This window comes from Scatophagus argus, unplaced genomic scaffold (genome assembly GCF_020382885.2).
Source record: "Scatophagus argus isolate fScaArg1 unplaced genomic scaffold, fScaArg1.pri scaffold_28_ctg1, whole genome shotgun sequence".
Lineage (NCBI taxonomy): Eukaryota > Metazoa > Chordata > Actinopteri > Scatophagidae > Scatophagus > Scatophagus argus.
Genome location: NW_025421230.1, coordinates 3,471 through 13,372, shown reverse-complemented (window position 1 = coordinate 13,372; position 9,902 = coordinate 3,471). Strand labels below are relative to the sequence as shown.

Genomic DNA, 9,902 nt, shown 5'->3' with positions numbered 1-9,902 from the left:
GTATTTAGCCCACTTTTTTGTTTCTGCTCTGCTACAGTGCAGTTTTAGTGCAAAGTTTTTGCCCACTTTTCCTCGATAGTTTTTGCTAAAGTGTTATTCTCTTGTGACATTGTAGCCCAACTTTTCCTCTATCTTTAATGTTATTTTGTGTGAAATTTCTGAGCTAGAGTTGGATGAGGTGTAGTTGAAATTTGTGCAGGTGAAGCTGTCCATTTTCTATATCAAGATAAACAGACATCCATTTTCACTATAAAAGATCCTCTACTGTAAAACCTCAGACTGAGTTCATTGTGCTAACTCTACCATATGAATATAAGTCTGACAAAAGGCCCAACTTCTACACCCAAACTCCTAACCCCAACCTTTTAATTTTACAGAGACAGTAAGCTGCAGCCCACCCCAATATGCAAGCACATCAGTATGATGCAACCACACCGTCATCTCCTGACAACCTCCTTGTTCTCAAGTTATTTATCCAGGAAGCTTGTGCTATGGCTTTTTGTCATCATGATAATATGTCACCCTTATACCACAGGACCAACTTCTGCTCTAGAAATAACCTCACACATTAAGTACTATTATATAGGTAGAGATTCAAATGTGATCCTTAACTGCGAGTTTGTCCTTGCCTCTGAGAATTGGGAACGCATTGAGATAGAGTGGAACTTTCTGTCTCCACAAAGAGAGCAAGATGACAAGATCATTATCTGGTACACTGGAACCATGACATATAATAATTTATATGATCCTTTAAAGGGTAGGGTCTACTTCACATCTCCTCATCCTCAAAATGGCATTGCTTCAATAGCAATCACCGATGTGAAGCTTACAGATACAGGCACTTACCAATGCAAGGTGAAACATTCAACCCTGAACGGAAAACCTGAAATCCAGTTCAAACACATTATCTTGTCAGTAATGGAGAAGCCAAGTAAGCCAATGTGTTACATTGCAGGTGAAGCTGTGGTAGGAAAAGATTTGAGGCTGAGATGCAGATCCTCAGAAGGTAGTCCCCCTCTAAAGTACAGATGGTCAAAGACAAGCGGAAACCAAGTGTTGCCTCAGAATGCTGTTATTGACACTATACAAGGCGATTTGTATTTGGATGAAATCACAGAGAGAGACTCTGGAACCTACCTCTGCAAAGTTGAAAACCTTGTTGGTACAGACAACTGCAAGTTTACACTCAGTGTCACATCACAGCTGACTTTAAATTATGAACACGGTACTATAGCAGCAGTTGTCGTCAGTGTGGTTGTGGGCATCATCATTGTCATTGCAGTCATTTACTACTGCCACCGAAAAAAGAAGGAGGAGCAATTTGGCAATGAAATATTGGAGGATACTTTCCCTCCTCATAAATTCCGTTGCACAAGTGACTATGAAAGCTCCCAGCACAGTGTACAGGTAAGGAAATGTTAAGCAACAGTTAAGCAACATTTTTTTTTTTTTCATTTTAAGAGTATGTTAGTCGTCTATGCCAAGTTCAATAACTCAAGATTAAATTAGCTGGGTCTTTTATCAGACTTATACTGTTATTGATGTTGAAGCAGCAGCACCTTTTCTTAACTGAAATCATCTCATTACACTTCACATGTTTAAAAAGTTACATCGATATAATGATTTTCGGTATCGCTCCAGAAGCGACGTCTGATCATGCACGAGGACATGGACAAAGGGCTGAAGTTTGAGGACAAAGAGTTTGAGTATGAGGCCTTGAACAGGAGGACCTTGTTAGTAACAGCCAAATATATCTGAAAAAGTCTGAACTAAACTAAACTAAACACCAATAAACTTGTGCGGTACATGTGAACCAAAATGAGTGATTTATTATACAGTTCATAGTTTGGCCACCTGAACCTTTTGAATGTATTGATGGTGAAACATTTTGGTATTTTTATTGAGGGAAAAAAAAACACTTCTGTCTATGTATCTTCTGAAAACCAAAATCTCACGATTCATCTTTAGGAGCCGTGTTCCTTGGAGGAAGAAAAGTCAGAGGGGAATGGGTGCATTGAGCCTTGTGTGACAACCCATCATGAAAAAAAGGTGAGTGTTAGTAAGCAGAGTTTAGTACTGTGTACATGAAATACAGTTATATTTAAACCCAATATCTTTCTGTGAGCCCTGAGTTAAACAAATTCTCATGATTTATCTTTAGGAGTTGTACTCTCCTTTAAAAAGGAAGCCGATTGAATCCAGGAAGCATGGTGCCTGTGATGAAAAGAAGGTGAGTGGTAGTAAACTGGTTTTAATGTTGTGCACATGAATTACAATTTTACACTAATTCACACACAATGACAGGAAATTTCAACAATTTCCTGCAGGATCAATAAAGTTCTTATGTTATGACATCTGTCACGCCCTGTTTTGGTTATGTTTTGTCTTTTGATTTCTAGTCCTCATCTCATGTTTCATGTTTGTCTTGTCATGTGCTGAATTTCCCTCAGGATCAATAAAGTATCTATCTATCTATTATGTTCCAGGTTTTTGTCACTTCCCCTGTGTGTCTGTTTCATGTATATTTGCTTTAGTTCCCCTTGATTGCTTGCCCTTCCCTGATGTGTTGCACCTGTGTCTTATTGTCCTGTCTATTTAGTCTTTGTTTCCCCAGCACCTTTTGTCAGTGCTTTGCATTGTCTTCATGTCAGGAATTGCTTATGCTTTTGTTTCGTCTCCATGCCATGTTTTGTCACACCAAGTGTTTTCACCACGGTTTATCCTAGATCCCTTCCCACAGTAAGTGTGTGCTTTTTTGAGATTTTTTAGTTACAAAATAAAGAGACACTGTCTTACTACTCTGAAAACACTGAATGTGTTGATGAAAGCTTGAACCATTCTGACATTTGAGCAGAAGAAAACTACCCATTTTCTCTGTATGAGCACCTTAAATGCAAAAGGCAGAGCACAAATTCCACAATGTATCTTTTCAATCAGAAACCCAGGGAGGAGAACGTGTCAGAGATTGATGTCTGCAAAGCTGATGGGGAGGGCCATGTCAAAGATGAAATGTGAGTACCTTCATTGTGGTCAATGTAGCGTGGTGGTTCTGAATGTGTTCTCTTAGCCATGACTTGTCTGCTTGACCTTGGGTGGTTAACCCTCTCGAGTCCTGTGTGTATATATAGATAGATAGATAAGCCAGTGAATATTCGCATTCATCCAGGTCATGGTTATCTCAAGGAAATTCAATCGAATGCAACTGGACTTAGTTATTTGTCTTTGAGGACGTTTCACCTCTCATCCAAGAGGCTTCATCAGTTCATGCTCGCTTGACTAGGCGAGCATGAGGCGAGCCCTCTTCCTCCTGAAATCGATCACCATCTCTTTGGTCTTATTGACATTCAGTCCCAGGTGATTCTGCTCGGACCACTCTACAAAGTTGTCCACCAGTGTCCTGTACTCTCCCTCCTCTCCCTCTCTAATACACCCGACAACAGCTGAGTCATCATAAAACTTCTGCAGGTGACATGACTCAGAGTTGTACTGAAAGTCAGTGGTTTATAAGGTGAAGAGGAAGGGAGAAAGCACAGTTCCCTGTGGAGCTTGTACATCACTGACCACCACATCAGATAGGATGTTGCCCAGACGGACAAACTGTGGCCTGCCTGTCAAGTAGTCAGCCGCAGCTTCTCACCCAGTAGCAGAGGTTGAATGGTGTTGAAAGCACTGGAGAAATCAAAGAATGTGATCCTCACAGTGCCCCCCCCCCCACCATCCAAATGCAAATGGGCTCGTTGCAGCAGGTAGATGACAGCATCGTCGACTCCTAAATGGGGCTGGTAGGCAAATTGCAAGGGGTCAAGAAACGTCCTCACCTGTGGCCTCAGCTGGGCTAAGACCAGTCTCTCCAGGACCTTCATCACATGAGATGTGAGGGCGACTGGTCTGTAGTCTGCCGGGTCAGATGGCCTCGACCTCTTGGGGACTGGAATCAGACAGGACGTCTTCCACAGTGTCGGGACTTTCTCTTGACCCAGGCTCAGGTTGTACAGATGTCCCAGTACAGGAGACAGCTGGCTGGCACAGGTCTTCAGCATCCTAGGTGTGATGCCATCAGGAACTGCAGCCTTCCGCTGATGTACTTTTTCCAGCTGCCTCCTAACTTGTAGTCACTGTTTGGCTGATGATGTCTTCCGTGGAGGAGGAGGAGGTGGGGGAGAGAGAGGAGGGGCAGATAGAGGGGTGCTGTGCAGGAGAATGCTGGGGGTTGGGTCGAGCCATTTGGGACAGTGTGGGTGTGTGAGGCTGGGGGTGTCGATGGGGTGGCAGGAGGTGAGCTAAACTGTTAAAACCTGGTTAAACTGGTTTGCTCTGTCCAGGCTCCCTGATGTCTGCTGTCTTTCCCCTTCATCCCTGTGATGTGCTTCATTCCCGATAATATAATTATCATTATAATTAATATAATTGTCTGTTTTGGGAAAAAGTTTGATTTTTCACCGTGAAACAAACATGTTTAACGAACCATTTTTATATCTTAGAATGCAAATATAAATTGTAAATTTCTACAAAATGTACAAATGTACAAATTTAACAAACAAGTTATTTAAGATAAGATGAACTTTATTGATCCTGCAGTGGGGAAATTCACTTGTCGTGGCAGCTCACAAGAACAGAACAGTGAAAAAAGCAAAAAGTGTGCAAAAACAAAAAATATAGAGGTAAAATAAATTAAACAGTTTACAAGGTACAGTAAACACAGTACAATATACAGCTATATACAAGTAAATGTCAACAAAATATGTACAAATTTAGCAAACAAGTTATTTACAACAATTTATCTTAAAATGCAGTAAATGCCTTTTTGTACAGCTATTTACAACACAATCAGGTGTCACAAAAAAAATACACCACGAGTTATTTGTGCCACTCTTAAAAGCAGTTCCTGTCCACCACAAGACAGAGGGGCAGATCACAGACCTGACAGGTCAACACCACCCATATTCTTGTTGTAGGCCATGATTGGTGTAGGACAGGGAATGTCTCTCACAGCCCAGTGTCCATCTCCATTCTTCACCCTTTTTGGCACTGTCTCTCCTGAAAATGCAGGATGGATGGTGGAGCACACAGACACCTCCTGTGTGTCCATCCATTTTACATAAACAAGTGGGCCCTCTCTGATCCATCTCACAGATCCTCTTTCACATTTTTTGGTGAGCGCATTTGCCCTCCCTCTGGGGCATCCTTTTCTGCTCTCACTGTAGGTGCCACATGCTCCAAACTTCATGCTGGCCAGGTCCATGAACAGTTTGGGACTTGTGTAAAAATTGTCCATGTAAATATGGTACCCAATGCCAAGACAGAATGGCTGTATAAGGTTCATGACAACATCATAAGACAGTCCATGCTCACTTGCAGTTATAGACTATGTGTAAATGTTGAATCTGATGGTGTAGCCACTGTTTGACTCAGCCAATACAAAAAGTTTCATCCCCATTTAGTTGGCTTGTCCTTCATGTCATGCCTGTTTTTGCCTTAGTTGCCACCATCCTTTCATCCACAGCCACCTCTCTTCTCGGGTGGTAATAAGCCTGGCAGGCACTCAGAATGTCATGATAAAGAGGCCTGACTCTAAACAGTTTGTCATGGCCTGGTGTTCCCTTCTTGCTGTCGTTTTCTAGATCCTCCTCAGGATCACTGAGGTGGATGTTCCAAAATATGGAGCGAAACCTGTCCCTTGTCACCACTTTGGCTAGAAGAGGCACAGACAAAATGTGATTCGGTCTCCAGTAACCTTGGAGACTTGACAGCGACACCAACGGCATGTAGATCAGAAGACAGAAAAACTTATGTAGATCCTCTGTCTCTATGTCAGTCCAATTGTACTTCTTCCCTATTTCCCAGTTTTTTACAGCACTTTTGTTGGTGTTACAGCAGCTTGTCCTAACTGTGTCAATGGCAAAAAAAATGACAGAAAAAGATATTTTGGACTTTGGGGGGAAAGTGTCTCCACCTGGACTCCTGGTGGTTCTTCATGGTTGAAACCTGCTTACAGATGGGGCAGTGTCAGCATCTTCCTTTGTCTTCCAAGGCCCAGAGAGGAGGCGTGGCTCTGCTGCCAGAGTCAGCGGACATCTGGACCTGGTGGGTGTGCCAAGCCGTCCCTTCCTCTGTGCAGACCTCCGAGTAGCACTCTGTGCGCACATCGGTGGCTCCTCGTTCTCTCTTTCCTCTTCCAAAACAAAAGAGGGATCATCTTCTTTGTCGTCAAAGTCTTCACTTTCTGGCTCAGGCTCTGGCTCCGCGTCTCACTCTGCACCTCCCAGCTCAAAGAAGAGCTGCGCTGCCTGCTCCACATTCAGTAGTCGCCTAAACTATACACTAAACACACTCACTACTCACTAACCATACACTCCAAACAATGTCAAAAATGTCATAAATCTCTCACATATCAAAACTCGCTATTGCTGCTGCTATTGCTATCACTATCTCTCATTAGCCGCCGTTTCTCCCACAGCTTTTCCTTAGCAACCAAATGGGTTGCCATACACATAATCTGACTGGTTGAAATCATGCATTTTTCACCAATAGGAAAGAGGGTGTCATGTTTCCTTACAATGCGCTGCTGTTTAGAGGGTTAAAGAAACCTGATGTAACTAAGTTTCATAATGTGGAAAAGAAAATCTTGAGTGTTCTTGGTGTTGAGGACTAGAAATCAGTGATTTGCTTTACATTTCAGTGTGTTAGACTCAACCCGATGTATGTACTAGTGGTGAAAACTTCAGCAACAGGATGTTAGTGAGAGTAAAAAGCCAATTTCTGCATGTGTGCCTTCAATAATAAAAAAAGAAATAATCAACTTTTTATCTTTAGGAGCTGTGGTCCTGGATTGAACAACAGCTGAGGAATATAGATGCATTGAACTTTGTGTGAGCACCTGCAGTGGACCAAAGGTGAGTATTATATAGTACATGAATTGGCTATGGTTTATCTCACACCAAATTAGATGTGAAAGCTAAAATCAGAGATTTGACACATGCCCTAAATGTTGTTGTTTCATTTTTGTGCCACAGCCCAAAATTGCAGACTGGATCAGAACAACCAACTGCCACACCCTCGAGGACAAACAGAATTCATACTGTTTTTGATAAAGAAAACAATGTGTTTGTTGACAGTACTGTTGTTAATGTTCAAATAAAATGGAGACATTTCAAAGATGCTGGCTTGTGTAACAGTCAAAAAGATAAGACTGAGTCACAAAAGAGGACCGGCATATGCAACTGCCACACCCTCGAGGACAAACAGAATTCAGACTGGTTTTGATAAAGAAAACAATGTGTTTGTTTACAGTTCTGTTTTTAATGTTCAAATAAAACAAAGACATTTCAAACATGTGGACTTATGTTTTTTAAGAGTAAATGGTAATACATTTTAGACAAACTTAGCAAGACTTTAAAACCTTTCTTGTAGAGTTAGGGTAACAGGTCAGGAAACAGCATTGAGATGTTGGGTGATTCCAAGTACAATATGGAGATGTTGGGTGTTATGAACCCAACATCTCAACACCCGTCTGTAAAGGCCCTTTTACTTGTACAAAGGGTCTCATGCTGAGATGTTGGGTTTCATACTGAGATGTACTCAGTAAAAACCCCAACATCTCCTTACAAGCTTCTAAATGGGAAAGACCTGGTTGAGAGCAACATGATGGTGGTGACAAAGCAAGATGAGGAGATCACTGAACTGCAACATCCAGTGACTGAACACAAGGCAATAATGACTGAGGCCAAAGACATCCAAGACAAAATTTGATTACAGAAAAGCCATGGCCAAATGCCACTGAAGTTGTATGTTGACAAAGGTTAGCCCTTCAACGAACACAAGGTGTAAATAGTCCCAAAACAAGTGAAGTCAATTTTATTTGAGCCAATTCACAGCAAATAGTATCTCAAGACACTTTACATATGGAGCAGGTCTAGACCATACTCTTTATACTATTATTTACAGAGACCCAAGTGACAGTGGTGAAGAAATACCTCTGTCATGCCTGTTTTTTTTGGTTACACTTTGTTTTTTGATAGTCCACGTGCCATGTTCCATGTTTGTCTCCCATGTGTTTTTCATGTTTTAAGTTCAGGTTTCAGTCACGTCCTGGTTTTCTGTCCTTTTGTTTTTGAATCCATGTGTCACGTTTCTTGTGTTTCCATGTTTTATGTTTGAGTCTCATATGTTTTTCATGTTTTAAGTTCAGGTTTATGTCACGTTTTGGTTCTCTGTCTTTTGGTTTTTGAGTCCTTGTGTCATGCTCCATATGTGTCTTGTTTCCATGTATTATGTTCAAGGTTTTTGTCATGTCCTGTTTTATTTTGAAAAGCTTCACTTCCCCTGTGTGTCTGGTTTTCTTGTAACTTTGCTTTTTTTTTTTTCCTGATTGCTTTCTCCCTCCTGATGTGTGTCACCTGTGTCTCGTTGTCATGTCTATTTAGTCCTTGTCTTCCCAGTCACCTTTGTCAGAGCGTCTGCGTTTACTCCATGTCATGCCAGGTTTCGTTTGCCATGCTTTTTGCCAGGAGTTTTTGCCACAGTTTATTGTTGTTCTTCTGCCATGGTGAGAGTGTGCCTTTCTGAGTTGGTTTTTTGTTATTATTAAATAAAGACTGTTGCTTGGACCTCTGCCTCGCCTGCCTGCCCTTAACGCTCTGCATCGGGGATCAGTCTTTTTCTTTGTCAGCGAAGCTCAAAAGTGACAACCTCCTTTTAATGCACAGAATTGTTGGCGCAGGTGGGTGAGAGGAGGATGTTAGCCAAGCTGACATCCATCATGGACAACACCTGTCACCCTCTGCATCAGACAGTGGAGGCTCTGAGCAGCTCCTTCAGCGGCAGACTGCTACACCCTCAGTGTAGGAAGGAGCTACCGCAGGTCTTTCTTTACTTATCTTGTAAATTGTTAATTTATTTTACCTCTACATTCTTTTGTAACTGTTTTTGCACCCTCTTTGCTTTTTGCACTCCTCTTCTGTCCTTGTGAGCTGCCACAAGTGAATTTCCCCACTGCAGGATCAATAAAGTTCATCTTATCTTATCTTATAAAATCAGGCTCAGAATTGGCCACCATCTGCCTTAAGCAGTTTGGTATAGAGAGAGAGAGAGAGAGAGAGAGAGAGAGAGACATAAGAACTCACTCCTCAGGACTTCATGAATTTTGGGGTCTCCAAAAGTCTCCTCTGAAAGCATTGAGGTCATTTGGAGTTTAACATTGCACTTTCTACAATCAAGGAACTTATAAGTAAAGTTTGAATGTTCCAGCCAGGACATACTGAGAAGATGGTTTTCACTGATCTTTTTAACACTTCAGGCAAAGGTCAGTCATTTCCTGTCTTGTTAGATGGACAAGTCATATGTCCTCAGTTTCAGCTATACCTCAGCCTTTCAACAGAAGTGACATCTCAGTACACCCATTTTTATAGGTATAAGTCTTCTTGGCCTTCCTTCAGTCAAATATGCTGCAGAAGCTGGCACCTCATTGTACTTGAATTATGTTTTAATGTATGGAATAGTTTAGATCAGATAATGCAGATAGTTTTGCATTGAACAGTTTTATTGAACACTGAACACTTGAAACACCTGGACAAAACTTCCAGTGTGTCCATACATTTCAGTAAATGTATTTTCTGGCACTATCTTAAACCAAATTGCTTCCCTCCCTACTCTCGGTGTCCCCCACTTTTCTTTCATCTTCCCTCCTCATCCCCTCTAAATCCTCCCTCCTCCTTGCTTGTTCTGCTTGTTCCTCTTCATCTATACTCCTGTCTGAAAACCTCTTCTGGCATGGGCTTTGCCCCATGGAACCTTTATTTAAAGGTTTATTTAAAATATGTCACTTTCTGTACTGATTTAAACGTTACTCCTGCAGTACTTGATTCCTTTGTCAACAACACTGCAGCCACGTTGCACACAGTTTT

The 9,902-nt window shown here is 41.7% G+C and overlaps 1 long non-coding RNA gene across 2 annotated transcripts; it reads left to right on the top strand.

The window, feature by feature from the left end:
- The first annotated feature begins 1,380 nt into the window (after positions 1-1,380).
- LOC124055934 lies at positions 1,381-6,893 on the top strand. Of its 2 annotated transcripts, XR_006842878.1 has the most exons (5): positions 1,381-1,407; positions 1,969-2,049; positions 2,162-2,230; positions 2,938-3,011; positions 6,814-6,893. It is a non-coding gene; the product is annotated as an uncharacterized LOC124055934 (long non-coding RNA). The 2 variants fall into 2 exon arrangements; XR_006842877.1 differs by lacking the exon at positions 1,381-1,407 and having other exon boundaries at positions 1,453-2,049.
- The last annotated feature ends 3,009 nt before the right edge of the window (positions 6,894-9,902 follow it).